Below are 16,299 nucleotides of genomic sequence, written 5' to 3'. Positions count from 1 at the left end.
CTTTGTCCCTAGTTTTCAGAACCTTTTTCCCCATGCTTGCCTTCAACACCTTCATTTTGGTTCCCATAAGCTTACTTTTATTCACTCTTCAAAGACATGACTGTAGGCTATTCAGTGATTGCTTATCCCCATATCTGCTTTTGTTCAAGATTCATATTAATTGACTTTACTTACATTCTGGTTGAAGTAAACATATACTTTAATAGTAATAATAATAAAAATGTAATGTAAGAAGAAGCTTCAACTTGAGATTTGAACAATTTCCAAATGAGTGGGAAAGGACTGTCCACTTGATTAAGGCTTGAAAAAATGTGGGAAAGCATGTTTTAACTTCTTAAGTGGTAGATGAGAGTTCTGATCCAGACTCACAGAACCATTACTCTTTTCCAGGTGGGAGGCTTGGAGTTTTTTGTAGTAGAAGAGTTAGTTTTCTTCCCTCTTGGTTTCAACATTAATTAGAGAAAGAAGGGATTTTCATACTGGCTTCTTCCATGTTTTCAATATCAGGATGAAGAGCTGGCTTGAGCAATGAAGCTCTCAGGGAGGAAAGCTGTGAAATGTTTACCAGCTTATCTGATAATGTAAATGGGGAGAAAGCCCTTTATAAGCTAAAGGAGTAAACTTCTATTCCTGTTACTGTGGGTTTGTGAGCCTTTGCAAACTCTATTTTAGCTGCGCAAAATACTTTTTAATCTGCTTTTGCATTCACTGGTTTTGAGTGAAGTTTGTTGTTAAGGTGACTGACTCTATTGGGGAAACTTCATAGGCCATAGAAATTTAAAACCAAAGATTTTTCTAAGTGTTTATCTGTTCAATATGTTTCTTCACAATATCTAACTAAAGGATAACAGCAGTGCTTCAAATTAAGTTGCACAAAGTTTGAAAGTTGGTGACCCAGGGCAGTCAGAGAAAGAAGGGTTTTCCAGTAGCCAGCAATGATCAGGAAAGCTCTCCACCATGTAGCAAGAGCATAGGGAACATGCCAGAAACCCATCAGTCTCAAGGAAGTGTTAACAACTTATACAGTGGGTGTCTAGAGTATTTGATAAATACTAGGTAAAATGTAGAATGTGGCACATATCACTATATCCATATTCTGATATGTGTCATGACTACACTTTTAAAATAGCTCCCCCAAGTATTCTCTGATGCTCATTTTAGAGAAACTAATCACTATGAACTGAAAGTACACTTTTCAAAGAACGCAACAATCAGTACTGCCAAAATTGTGATTCAGGAGCAAAGTATGCATTTTTCGCAGAACAGAGGATCTTTCCTAGACTTTTTTAAGAATTATGTGAATGAATCGATCATGAAACATTAGTAAGATTCCAGTCAGAAAGCAGTAATTTTGCAAATTTCTGCTCTTCTTCCACTGTAGAGCTGTTTTCATGAGTAGTTTTACAGCCCAACCTGTTACCTCAATTTTCCATCAGCTGTCATCTGCTGAGTGTACTGTTATATGTGTACACATTTTCATATAATTGGGAAAAAACGTGTCATTGCGTCCAACTGCAGGCCTCTGAGGTCTCAGACCTCTGGACCAATGCCTGTGCTTCTGTCAAGACTTCATTGCTGAGAAATCAGTCATCATCAAGAGACCAGACAGAGATTTGTGTCCTTCAGTATTCAGGGGAAACTGGCCAGGGTGAACTTCAGAACAACACAGCAAGATGTTCCAGTTGGCCCTGAAAGGTGCAGCTCCTCTCCCAATACATCAATCACTGATGTTGTAAGCAGTGACTGTGTCACAGGAGTTAATTCAAAGACTGTTTGGTAATTCCACCAAAGTTCTCCATGGGGCTCTTTTGACTTGTAGTTTACTATAGGTTAATGTGGAAAGCAAGCAAGAAACACACATTTATGTCAGAAAGGCTGTTTATACTTAGTTAAATTTTGCTATAACTCACTGCATCACCAAAAGCTACAAATCACTGGAAACACAAACCAGTTCTGAATCTCCTACAGTCTGAACATGCCTACTTTAGCAACTTTCTGTTACAAGAACAGAAGTTGTGGCCACCAAGATCCTCATTCTGGAAAATCTTAAAGCTGGGGGTGGTTGATTTTCTTGTTATCTAAGTTCAAAGTCCAAATCAAAACTGGCTACATATCCTACTAAATCCCATCCATTAATTCTCTCTTGTAAAAAGCTCACGCTTCTTAGCGAGGACAAGGTAGCAACAGAAGCCTAAGAAGAGGCACTCATAACAGTGATTTTAGTATTACTCCTGCAAAGGCATACCAGACCTATTTTTGGACACATGGCAGTAACCTAAAACAGATTGTCATGTATTGAGATTTGTTAATCACACTGTTTGGCATTTCCACCCAAAAGAGAGAGAGAGAGAGTTCATATTTGATCAGGTGCATCCATCTGCACTTGGAGCAGATTTATACTGGATAGAGCAACAGATCTCAAATTGACATTTTAAGTAAGTGAAAAGCATGAATATACCAGTTCTCTCAAGAGACAACTTTTACAATTAGAATCTGGTTTAAAATAAAAAAATCAAAGTTTAATTTTTCTTTTTTAAGAAAGCTAGAAAATCTACCTCCAGTAGAAAATCTATCACCAGTTCTACATCATAATCACTTCTTCACATGTTTGCAAGTGCAACTGCTGCTTACGTAGTTGCAGAGGAGGTCTTGTCAATTATGTATGTGACTGCCATTGCTGCACTTAACCAGGAATGCGTGCTAGGGAGCACCTTTCTCCTCCTGGGGCACACCAGCTCACTGTGGCTTTCTTTGCAGAATGCTTCTCTCCTATCCTTTCTGTGACTCTTTTCAATGCCTCCTGAGAACAATTGTGGAGAACTTTTCGTTTTTGCCTTCAGCACACAGAAGCTCTATAGCTTTGTTCATTTCCACTGTGACTAAACAGGCCCAAAGCTTTATCACATTACTGCTTCAGTAAATCAGCCATCCTTGTATTACTGACATTACCTGGATAGTTCTGGTTTGAACCAAAGCAGTTCACAAGACAGATCTGGAATGGTTTCAAGATTCTTAAAACTTGCTTGAGGTGGAGATAGTTTGTTGGCACTAACAAAACTCATCAGAGCCAAAGCAAGTAACGCCTTCACTAGCGAGTAGTTGAGTCATTGAAATGAAAATCAAGTTTCACAACTTCATATCTCTGCCCAACACTCATCCACCTCAAGATCTTATCCTGTTTTGTGGGTTAGAGCTCTTGGAGTCAGCAGAAGTGCAACTAAAAAGCTGTAATTATTTTGCAGTGAGGTCTGTAAGATGAATGCAGTGGTTTATCCCTCATATGTACGTGTGTATATACATATATATGTATACACACACACATAGTGAGTTTAAAATGTCCTCATCTGTTACAACCAAGTCTGTCTGCTCTTATCATGGAGCAGCTCTCTAACTTTTGCAATTCACTTATTACTTTGTATAATGTGTGCTCAGAAATTATTCTTAAATATTGTACAGTAAGGGCTGATGTACAGAAAAGAAACCTGGAACTGTGAGCAAAGGACTTCAAGATTTAATTTTCTCACTCAGCCAGAAAGGTACAGCACACAATAAACTCTGGACAAACTGTACAATGGCTGCATCTCCCTCATCAGCTTACCCAGTGTCTTTCTAGAATAACACTAAAATTCATAGAATCATAGAATGGTTTGGATTGGAAGGGATCTTAAATATCATGTAGTTCCAACATCAATGCCATGGCCATAGACACTTTCCATTAGACCAGGCTCCCCATAGGTCCATCCAGCCTGGCCTTGAACCCTTCAGGGGATGGGACATCCTCAGCTTCCCTGGCAACAGTAAAGAATTTTTCCAAATATCTAATCTAAACCTACTTTTTTTTCAGTTTGAATCCATTCCTCTTGTCCTGTCGTTACATGAACAAAAACAAGTAAACTGGAGTAACAAAATGGCCCAAGGAAAGCCATACAAGATTGTTCATGTTTAAATTGTTAGACAAGCACAAAAAGGATATCCACAATTACAGCAGACCCTGAAATATGGTAGCTGAAACAGAAAGAATCTTTAAAAGCAGTAGCTTGCAGTGGATTGAGCTTTGAAAAATAATAGGAATTTTATCTCAGCAGACACTAGGGTGTGTTGGTGATTTCACTCTAAATTAGAAGGAAGGATTAGTTGCCTTAGAAGCATGTAGAAATTTCTATACTTCTGCTTTCTTCTACCACTGTAAAAGCTCAGAACTATATGAGACAAAGGAAACCAAATTCAGAGATACTTTTGCCTGAGCTTTCACATTCCTTTCAGCTAAAAGGCAAGAAAATCGAAGTAGCAGTTATTTGGAAGATAATGCTTGTGATAAAATAATTAATTATCTTTAGCAATTGATTTCCCATGACTGGAGCACAAACCCTTTGCCTCTGGAGAGTAATCTGCTCTCTTTCTGAGGCTGAACATGAATCACTATGCTAAGTGCTGCCTCAAATGTTTCCAGAGACTGGGCATAATACTTTGATTAATATTTTTTAAGAAGTCAATTTTTTTTGTCTGCTGGATATGTGTATCGAGGTTTTGTGCTGGCATTGCCGCTGTGCTCTTGCAGATGCCTTGTTTTTGCTAAAGAGTTGTACCAAATAAACAGCATGGCCATTGTTAGCAATTTTTAATTAGTCGTCAGAAGCTTTGTGCACAAGCTAAATAGGGCTCTGATGCTAAACTAATTGCAAGGAAATCTTAGGAAAAGCCTAAGTAATTTGGAGTGCTGAACACAGCTGGAACTACAACATGCTCATTCACTGAATAATAAGTTATGCTTCCTAGTTTTTTATTTATCAATAACACCTATCTACTGTTCTTTAGTACATGATCTTTAGGGTCCCTTCCAACTCAAACCATTCTATGATTCTCTGACTATATGTTCTGAAGTCTAAAATACATTCCTTGGCACAACAATTTGTCTTTGTGACCATTGTGTACCAAACCTACCATAAACCTAGGTTGCAAAAATAGGAGCCATGGACAAACAGGAAGGACAATAGAAAGAGTCCAATCAGAAATAAGAAGTAGAAATTGGTTTGCAGTTATCTAATTAGCAGTACACATGGAATATGAGTAAAATCAAATAACTTTAAACAGAAAACTGCTGTGGCTGTGTCATGGCATAGCTTTTTCTCAGTGCAACTATATTAGGTCTAATTAAGATTGATCAGCCTTAAAAAAATGGAAATATTTAAAGCCTATGAAGCAGATTTTAATTGCATTACTGCATATAAACCAAAAAACCTTACCTGTGGCATCCCTGTAATTCAGTGTTGGACACTGATCAGAAACAATTGTTTTCTCAGTAGGCTTTTAGTGATCAGCAGCATTCACAACACATAACACTACCCAGATGGTTTTGCTTCTTTCCTTTTCCTTACATGTCCTTCAAACACTAACATTAGCTCAAACTTCGTAAGAGTAATTTGCAATTCTCTCATCTTACCCAACTCTTTTCAGCACAACAGCTTCTCCTAAATCCTATTCTTGTCCTACAGCCCTCAGCAGGAACTAAAACAGTCTCCAGCTTTTTTTTTCTGTCAAGAGTGCTCCCTGCCACACTCTTGTCCTAAGATCTTCCTTCTTCCAATTCCCCAGCTGCACATGTTGCATTCCTCCTTATTACCTTCCTTTGTCCTTTGTCCTTTGGCAAGGTCTTCAGACTTTTCAGCTCCCAGGTCTCTCAGACTTTCACAAAGACTTAAGCACTTAGAGTTCATCTCATCAGACAATTCATCTGTGGCCAGCAAGAATTGTGGGGAACAGTTCTCTGAACTGCTCCTCTCTGTCTGCTTCAAAATTATTTCAGCCATGGAAATGTATCTGTACTCTGGATCTATATGCTGGGGAAGATTAAACCAGTCCTCAGACCTTCCTGAACAGCCTACAGCATCTCCAATAAATTCTGTGGATTTATTTTAATCATTTGTTTTATGATAATGCCTTTTATTGGGTCATGTTACAGAAGAGAAGGAAAACAATTTCCCTTGTGTGTTGCATTATGTTTTGAGATAGTTGTTCTTGTTGCTTCCAGAAGAACTTGTGAGAGCTTTTTTTGTTGTCCTAGGAAACTTTCCATTGCCTGAAGAGCTGGCAATTGTCCTCAGCCAAAGGAAAGCAAACAGTAATGTGAAATACAGAAGCAGTTCATGAGCTAGTTTTCTTTGAGTGCAACCTTTAAAAATGAGTTGGCAAATGCTGACAGTGGTGTTAAGCAATCCCAACTCTCACTAACATTATATTTTCTCCCTTGAAGACATTCATTATGTGTGTTTTCATTGCTAAAAAATGCAACTGAACCACAGCTGTAAATTGGCTTTTGAAGATAAGGAGGGGCAAGAAAAAAAAAATTAAAGAACAGTCAAACAAACTCCAATACTGCTATTTTCAAGAGCCACAGAAGCTTTTCTGCTCACTTTCATTAAAATTTCTTCATTTTTTCTGTTGGCATTAACTCAAGGACTCTCTTGCTATGGGAGTAGAGGAAAGAACCTTGTGTGTATGCTTTTGTCCAGCTACTCACATTTTTTCCCATGATCCTTGCTTAATTGTGTTAGCAAGTGACTTGTGATATGAAAGTTATGGTAAAATACTGGTGCCCTGTTCATCGAGTTACTTGTCATGGATCATATTTTGCCTGGATTTTGGTAATCAAAGCTAGGTCTCCACTCACGGCAAATACAGCTGCAGATGGCATAGTAAGCTGCTACATTTCAAAATAATGAAGTTCATTTTGAAATTCTTTGGATTCAAATGTTTTTCTTCTCTGGATTTCCATGTACTCTTTTTATCATCCATCTTTTCTCTAGATTCGGTGTGAATACCTGCAGAGATGGGCACTGCAGCAATTCCTGCCTGTGGGGGTTATCTGACTCATGGGTGTGTAAAGATGGTGACTGTGACATTCTCAGGATTTGGAAGTACACAAGGACACGGTGGTCAGGGATTCTGTGAATTTCTTTGTTATAAATTACAACAAAACTTTTACTAATAGTAGTAAAAACAAATATAAATATATGCTAAAAGTCACTACAAAATTACTATGAAAACAAGTATATATATTGCAAGAGTAAAGCTTTGACATTTGTCCTGCTCAAAGTAAGCACACTGAAAGGGCAAAGGTTGATGCCTGTCAGTTTAAGATGTGCTGATCACATCAAAGATTCCTCCTTTGGTACTAAAACTGGTACTAAATCACTGTCTGAAAGGCTGTTAGCTTCACCAGAGTATGATATAAGAGACAAAAACCTGGACCAGGGTTTAGCATTTAACTGGAGTCACACTTGTAGTTTGAGCTGATGGTAGTGTAAATTATCAAACTGGTAATATAAGCCTCTCATCAGAGCTAAGCATGGAGTTTGAAAGGGAATTAAAATAGACAAATCAGCTGTGCTTTTTCAATGTTTTTTAAAATGCATTAAAAATTTCAACTTACTGTAATGACCAGTTCTGTTGACACATCCAGAGTGGCCTCTCCAGGTCAAAGAATGGCCACTCTGCAAAGCTGCGAAGATGATGCCATGCAAGGAAGCATCTTTTCCATCCTTGGAGCAAACATGAGCAGCAGTTCAGGGCTCTGAATGCTCCCAGCTTCCTCATGGCCTCCCTTATGCCACCAGGTGATGAGCAAACTTCAAATCCTCTTGATTTCAGTTTCCTGAGCTTCAGCCTGAAGTGATAGGAGTGAGACCACAGCACATTGTTGGGGTTCTTTTCTTAAACAAGGACACACCAAGGGTGGAATTTCACATTCCAGGCAAACTGAAAACAGCAATTTTCATTCACATATTCAACTGTAAGTGCTCTCTTTATTTTCCCAGTCTTCATCTGTGTGTTGTTGTTGCTGTGCTGCTCAGAAACATTGCAGGGAACAGTTGCAGGATGATGTCATACTTGAGTAGGGGAGCAAATAAGGCAAAGGATGGAAAGGACTGCAAGGGAAAGAACAGAGCTAAAGGAAAGAAGCCAAATCTGTACTTTAGATAAGCTGTCTCCAACATAGCTCTTATTGTAGAACAGACTTTATGTCCATTTTCAGAAAGTTAAGTGCACAGATTCAACAACTTACAAAACTTGTGTTTTCCCTTGTTCCTTTATTTAGCAGAAGCTTCTCAAAGCTTTTTTTGCTCTGTTCAAGTGCAGCTTTTCAAGGACATGTTTCAGTTTGCAGAAAACATTATAAATCTGACATACTTTTGTGCTGACCAGGTGAGGTTGTTTATTGACATTCAAATGCATCTGGTGGGGAAGGGAAGGAGCATCATTAGCAGGCTGTGTCCCAGTCAGAGGAGGTCTCCTGGCTTCCAGAAGATTCTGTGCCTGGTACATTCCTCCCTGGACCTCCCCATGACATTTGTTATCCATCCCAGCTGTTAACCTCAGAGATCCAATCATTAGGAAAGCCACAGCAGAGAAGGGAAAAGAAATAGTGTAAGCAAGGCAGAGTTTTATGGTGGCATTGATAGACTGCTGTGAAGGAGCTACTGTTTAGGGAAGCTTTCAGAGGGTTACACAAAGGCAATCATGTCTGTCACATCAAATACAGGACACAGTAGCAATCAGTGCAGCACTAAGGCAGTTTAGACTGCAACTGGAACGTTTCTTAAAAGGTGCCAGCTGACTGTGCTTGGTCCTCTGTGGTTTGCCAGGCTTCCTGCCTCTCCCTATAACACTCACTAAAGGCAGAACTGTCATGCTCATAAACAATAAAAGTATCATCAGCACCTGCAGATTTTGCAGATTTGATTTTTGTTAAAGAAGTGCTTTATCCATTTTTTTCAGTTCAACATTTTCAGATATTTGATAGTATTTGTCAATTTGAGTCAAACAGGATGCTAATTGCCTGGTCGTCTAGAATAGATACAAGTTAGTTCACAGCTATGCTCAGCTCTGGGCCCACATATGCAATTTGAATGTGACCCATGTGTGGACTAACAGCTGGGACCTATGGGCAGATGCTTTTCATTCGTAAAGCCATATTTCTTGAGCATCCCCCATTCTGAAGAGATGAGACCCACTTGTAGTCCATGAATTTCATGTATCTCATCCTTGCTTGGCCTTTTATAATTTTTATTGTTTAGTTGATAATAAGTTTCTTGATGCTAAGAATATGAGATAAGTTTTACTGGCAGATTTATAGTATGCTCTGTTGGGGTTTTTTGTCAGTGTTCTCAGCAGCAAATAAAGAGAAAAAGATACATTCAGCCCATTAGTCCACAATTTCTTTATTGAGTTGTAAGTGCCAGTTCTGCAGTCAGAATTGTGTAGACATGGGCTAGATTATTTTTATCTGTATGTATTATGTTACTTTTATTTACATGACATTTATCTGACCTTTGTTTGCCTAGTTTCTCAGTCTTGGGAGATGGAGTTTCTTAGTCTCTGTTTTCTTTGAGTTCTAATCCCAATCATAGTCTTCTTTCATGTGCAGTCTCATTCTCTCCTACCCCAAAGCAGGTGTCTCCAGTCTCCCTGTTTCTGGAGGCTCCCACAGTACAGCTGTCCATGAGCTCCTTCCTCCTCACTGACTATCATTCTCAATATATTCACTCACCTCCTCCTTCAAACAATACCTTCACCACACCCTCCCTGTATTCTCACCAGTTCACAGTTTCCTCTTCTCTATTTCCTACACACATTTATTTGTCTCCCAATCTCTGTATACCCATCAAATTCTCCCCATGTTGTTTCTCTCTTCCTACAAAAGTGGCAAATATCAGTCTCCCTGGCTAGACAGTTTTCACCTGCTTCAAAAATTTATTGTCTTTATCAGGTTCTCTTTCCTACCCATTTTTTTGTTTGGTTTGGTTTTTTGGTTTTTTTGTTATTCCTTCAAACTGCTCAGCAGAATAGGAACCACTTGCTCCTAATCCAACTTTAATGGAAGTTGGTTCTCTTCTCAGTCTTAGGCTCCATATTCAGTTTCTCCCAGTTCTACTGTGCAGGCACACCCCTCAACCTCTTCTTTGAGATTCACAATGTACTTCTTTCTTTCACTCCTTTCTCTCTGGCCCAGGTGTAAGCCCCTGTGCACAGGGAGATTAATTCCTGCTGCCCACTTCCCAGCTGTGGGATTAGCACCAGCCTCTGAGGAGAGACCATGTTTACTTCTCTTAGTAGTAGTTTTCAGCTTATTTTGTAGTAAATCTTTCAGATTATCTTGTAGTAAATATAAGGAGATGTCTACTTTTCATCTTAGACTGGAGAGTCCTATTGCTCTGCAGACTTGTCCTGTCTCAGCACTAAGAGTCACAAAGCAATGGAGCATGTTCAGTAAGGCTGAAATCTTCAGAACTGTAGATTGCTAAACCTCAAGACTGCCTTGAACACCGCATTGGGCAATTTTCCATTTTGTATAAAAGCAGCAATTTGACATTTAACATTTGACATCATCTCACTGTATTTCTCAAATACATTTCATAATTGAGCTAACAACACTGAATATCTTATGCTTTTTAGTTTCAAAGTTCCTAATTTCTCGTAATGATGAAATCAAGATTAGACAAGTCAGAAAAGCAGAATGGGAAGGCAAACCTGAGGTAAAAAAAGAAGAGGGGAAAAGAAGTATTTTGAACTTTAAATAATTAAGTAGAGAAATTGCAATGTGTGCATAGCTTTATCAGAGAAGCAATATAAAACAGAGAAATAAGAAAGAATTGATAGAAAAAAATTGTTTAAAGAAGTTACAGAAAAAGGTATCATTATAAGAAAAAAACCAAAACATTCCAAAATTTCATAAAAAACAGCTGACCATATGCAAGATGAAAAAATGGAATTTTATGATTATAAAAATAAAAGTGCAGTAAAGTGGTAAAAAACAGAAGAGAAGGAAAGTGATTACTGCAAAAGGAATATTGATGATCTTTCTGAAGTGTTTTAAAGTATTGCCATAAAGCTGCAACTTTCTGAGAAGCCACCAAAAGACATGCTTGAAGAGGAAGTGAGGCATGTGCCTTTGTGGTTAGCTGACCCAATTAGTGATGGAAATTGTCCTGATTTAGTAAGCAGGATATGTGCCTTTATAAATCACTTTCTTAAATATAATCAGCAGTTTACCCATTTTAAAAACAGAGCTGTGATTCTGTGATGTTTGGTTATACTTTGTGTTGAAGACAGCTTGTTGGGGCATTTTTCTCATACACAGTGCTAAGCAAGCTAATATTTTTGTATAAGTGCTCACTTCATAATGTCTTTACTAAAAATAATAGACTGTTTTCACTAGGTGAAATGCTTGTAAAGCCTTACAGATCAGATTCATTGTTCATTTTGAGTAGGTCAGTATGGAATAAACAGCTGATCCATCTTCAAATACAAATAGTTTCTTACCTTATTTTACAAAAAAATGCTTGAAGTATGGCATAATTTAGTCTGAACTCAGGAGGACAGCAAAGGTCTGCTCAAAGGGATTCAAAAGTTCTTCATTTGTTTACCGTTGAGCGTAAGATTCCACAAGGAAAACATAAAATAGACAGACATTTTAATCTAGAATTTCTTTCCAGAATTACATAAAATCACATTAGACAATAGTTTTTGGCAATGAAATGAGATTATTTTTGCATAATATAAAATGCAGCTGTTCAATAGGGAGGGATTTTGTCCAGGCGCTACTTATATCATGTGACATTTTCAGCATTCAACTAGTTTTGGCTAAACCTTGAAACTTGTCCTGTAATAATTGTCATCATCCCAACCCTTATACATCCTTTTCCTTCCCCACCTAATCCTTTTCCTCTCTCTTCCGTGCCTGACAGTTTTTAAACCCATTAATAACTCAGAAATACTTAGAAATCCATTAGAAGTTGGAAACTGTCATTTTCACTGTATGAGTGTATCAAATTATGAGCAGCTAAGGTTGTTTTGACATTTCTGGAGATAGTGTTGGCTTTACCTCTTCACATTTTTCTCCCCCATTTCCAGGCAATTGGAAAAATATATAACAATGAAGGGATGTGCTAAAGGTTCCTGTTTTATCTTCTTCTGTGCGTGGCTGGGAAGATGAGAAGAGGCTGCCAAACCATCTTCCTCCGTTGTCAAGTTCTGCATATTTTTAGATTAGAACAATAGCATTCAACTTGAGAGCAATTCTCTAGCTGCCTAAAAATTGCCAGTGTACCTAAATATTTCCCTAATATCCTTTACAGGATACACCCTTTGCAAGTAATTTTTTAGTTCTCTTACAGCTTCAGAATTGAAAAAGTGACTCAGTGGTCCTTGTCTTCTCACACTATGCATCTCTGCCCTAATGCACCTGGAGGTGTCCCCAGGTTGCCAAGTGAGTGGCACTCCCAAGCTGATGCTTCTTCCCAGTGTGCATCAGCTCGCTCTTCCCTATAACCTCCCTCAGCCCTGTGAGGGAAACAAGGGCTTCCTGAGAAATTCCGCCTCTAACTGGGGAGAATATTTGCACCTCCTAGCAGCTCTATGTATCCACACCTTACAAAGCTGAGCAAAAATCTCTGCTGTGCCATGATAGCCCAATCCTGACAGAACTGACAATACCTAGACTGGCTAGGAGTGGAATGTATTGGGCTTACATGGCCTGGTTTTTAATAGTTGGGGGGCCACAGAGGTGGCTTCTGTGAGAAGCTTCTGGGAGCTTCCACCATGTCCAGCAGAGCCAGTCCCCAGCCCAGATGGACGTGCTGATGGCCAAGGCTGGACTAGTTATAAATGGTGGTAATGCCTCTGTGATAACATATTTAAGAAAAAATCAAAACAAATATTGTGATGCAGTTTTAATTGGGACTAGAGAGAATGGAGTGAGAACATGTGAAGAGAACAACCCTGTGGACACCAAGGTCAGTGGAGAAGGAGAGGCAGGAGGTGCTCCAGGTGCCAGAGCTGGATTCCTCTGCAGGCCATGGTGAGACCATGGTGAAGCAGCTGTGCTCTGCAGCCCATGGGGAACCATGGAGGATGCAGAGATCCATCCACAGCCCATGGGGACCCATAGGGAATGCAGAGATCCACCCACAGCCGGTGGGGGAGGTGCCCACGTAGGTACAGGTGGGTGCCTGGAGGAGGCTGTCATCCAGTGGGAGATCCAGTGGGGTCCTTGCTCCCAGGGAGCAAGGGCTGCTTGCTCCCAGGCTGGAGCAGCCTGACCTTGGAGGACTGCACCCCATGGAAGAATGACCATAATGCAAGCAGTTTGGGGAGGACTATTGCCCATGGGATGGACTCCCATTGCAGCAGTTTGCAGAGAACTATTACTTGTGAGATGGAGCCACATCTGTGAAGTTCATGGAGAACTGTCTACTGTGGGAGGAATCCCATGGTGCAGCAGGGGAATGACTCCTCTCCCTGAGTGGCAGGAGAAGCCTCAGGTGATGAAATGACCTTAATGCCCATTCACTGTCTCCTTGTGCTGCTAGGGTAGGAGGTAGAAGTGGAAGGAAGAAGCAGAAGGGAGAGGTGTCTTTAAGGGCTTATTTCACTTCTCATTATCCTGCTCTGATTTTGTTTGTAATAAATTCACTTCATATCTCTAAGTTGAGATAAAGAGCCTATTTTTCTGTGATGGTATTTGATGAGCAATCTTTCCCAGTCCTTATCTCAATCCATGAACCCTTAGTTAAATTTTAAGCACTTTTTAAAAAATATCTATTCCATTTTCCTGATTTTGGCTGAGATAGAGTCAATTTTCTTCCTAGTAGCTGGTACAGTTCTGTGGTTTTATTCAGTGTGAGAACAGAGTTGATAATTCCCTGATGTCTCAGTTGTTGCTGAGCTTACCCCGAGTCAAGGAATCTTCAGTGTGTCCTGCTCTGCCAGCGAGCAGGTGCACCAAAAACTGGGGGCAGGGGCCATGGCCAGGACAGCTGCCCAAACTGGCCAAAGGGATTTCCCTTCCACAGAACATCATTTCCAGTACATAAACTGGGGGGAGTTGGCTGGGAGGGGCTGACAGCTGCTTAGGGATGGGCTGGACATTGGTCAGCAAGTGATGAGCAATTGTATTGTGCATCTTGGGGTTTATTTCTCTCACCTTTTCAGTACAATTATTTTTACCAGCATCATTAAAAGTATTAGATTTATATTAGTATTATCGTAGTAGTAGTAGTAGTAGTAGTAGTAGTAGTAGTAGTAGTAGTAGTAGTAGTAGTAGTAGTAGTGGTAGTAGTATATCTCTCCTTTTCAGCATCATCCTCTTATCATAATCTTTTTTTTTTTTTAGTTATTAAACTGTTGTTATCTCAACCCACATGTTTTTCTTATTTCCAATTCTCTTCAACATCCCACTGGGGGCAGAGTGGAGGAGCGAGCAATTGGCTGTGTGGCATTCAATTGCTGACCAGGGTTAAACCACAATAGCCATTTATTCCATTTACTGTAACATCATCTTTCAACTTATTTAGTAGTTTTTTTGCTAAATGTTAAAAATAACTCAAAGTGATGACTACACTCCCTTTGAATGCACAGGGGAGAGAGGGAGGGAGCATGGGCAAGCAAGCAGCATTCTGACACTCCGTTATCTCAAAGGGTAATCTCAAGGAGTAGAAGTACAAAGCATGAAGTCACTTCAAGATTTGCAGGGCTTGCATCTTCACCTCCAGTTCCGTGAATCTACGTGAACTGAAGAACTCACAAAACTCGGTTGAAATTTCATTGAAAATTAACAGAGAATTCCATGGGGCACTTCACTTTTCATTTTGCAACATTCCATATGATTTCTTTCCTGTCATATCTTAAGTGCACTTAGTGCTTCATCTGACCTGATTTTATCCAAGAATTCACAGTTTTCCTTCTGAAAACATCATTCAGCAAAAAGAAGCCCTTGCTGCTCTGGCTTGCCATGGATTTCCTAGAGCCTGTAAATGTGGGTTTTGCCCACAGAAACCCCCACTGAAGAAGAGGGTGAAGGACAACTGCTTAAATGCTATATTCAGATTTTTTCCCCTTTTATAGTTGACATTCTAGCTAAAAACTCATTATTTTAGTCTCTCTCTTCCCCAGACCTTGTACAGGATGCAGATTGGATATTTCCTGTTGGACAGCATGTGCTCAAAGTTCTCTGATTATTCATCCTTGGAGCTCTTCCATCCTATTTCACAGTTCTGCAGTGTATGAACCACACAGTAAAATACATTCCCAGTCCATATGGTGAGGAGAGCTTGGTCCTTATGGAGTCCATAAGAAGTCTCATCCGTTCAGACTCCAGTTCCATCAGGATGTACCTGCAATGTCATCCCATGTTCTGTTAACAACCCACACTCTCAAATCCATGCCTGCTGAACGCCCCTGAGGTCAGAATGTCTCTGATCCCTGCCATCTGGAAGCCCTACTGAAAAGAGCACTCTGGAACTCAACCTTGTCCCTTTTTGTAGCTGTTGTATTTTACTCATGTATGGGAAGATTACTTTCTGCTGCCCCACAGTTCTATGTCCTTCATCAGAAGAGAGAGTTGGAGCAGAGAGCTGGGACCCTTAGCAGAGGTTTGCAGGACAGTGCTGACTTTCAATTCTATGGTTATATGCCACACATAACGTAGAAACTATCACATAAACAACGAGGCATAGAATAAGTGGAGCTCAGACTATCCAGAAATAATCACAAAAGCTCTGCAGGTAACAAGGTAGAGACAATGTCCGTGTGGAAAGGACAGTCATTAGTCTTAGAAAGAATTTATGTCTACAGGGCACTGTACAGATTTTTTAGACAAACAGATATAGTAAGTATCCCTTCTCATCTGCCTGCCAGTGTTAGCTCTATAAAAACAGAAAATAGTAAGTCAGGTCAACACTGCTGCCTGAAGCCATCTGTTCCTGCAATCGCTACCCTCTCGGTCACTTGCAGGAAACAACTATAGCTCTTGGGATGCCAAATCCTACTGGGTAAATCAAGATTGTTTGCTCTGCCTTTTCTTTGTTTTGCAGCCAATTGCTGGTGACTCCAGCAACAGTTTCAGTGCTGCAGGCATTCTACTTTTCTGCTTTTTGCTAAATAAAATACTGCTAGATGACCACTTGTGCTTTTATTTCTGTTGTTCCACAACACAGCATTGTATAGCAGTCTCACTCCACAGCCTTGCAAAAGATGCTTTTGTGTTTTGAAACAATTTTCTGTGAGCCAGCTGGGTCAAAATAATGACCAATATTGCTGAGTCTATAGCCCTGCTTTTCTGCAAACTGTTCAAACACAGCAACCATCAAACTGAAGCTTGTTAAGAAGTTATATAGCAGATATGCAGCATATAATTAAACTAAAACTGGAATGCACAGCCATAATTAATCTACAGTTCAAGAATAAATCTCATAAACTACCAAATAAAACTCACATAAAAAGGATTTGGAGATGTGAGTAAAA

The sequence above is a fragment of the Sturnus vulgaris genome, chromosome 2, assembly GCF_052056855.1.
Source record: "Sturnus vulgaris isolate bStuVul1 chromosome 2, bStuVul1.hap1, whole genome shotgun sequence".
Classification (NCBI taxonomy): Eukaryota; Metazoa; Chordata; class Aves; order Passeriformes; family Sturnidae; genus Sturnus; species Sturnus vulgaris.
This window is presented reverse-complemented; position numbering follows the sequence as displayed.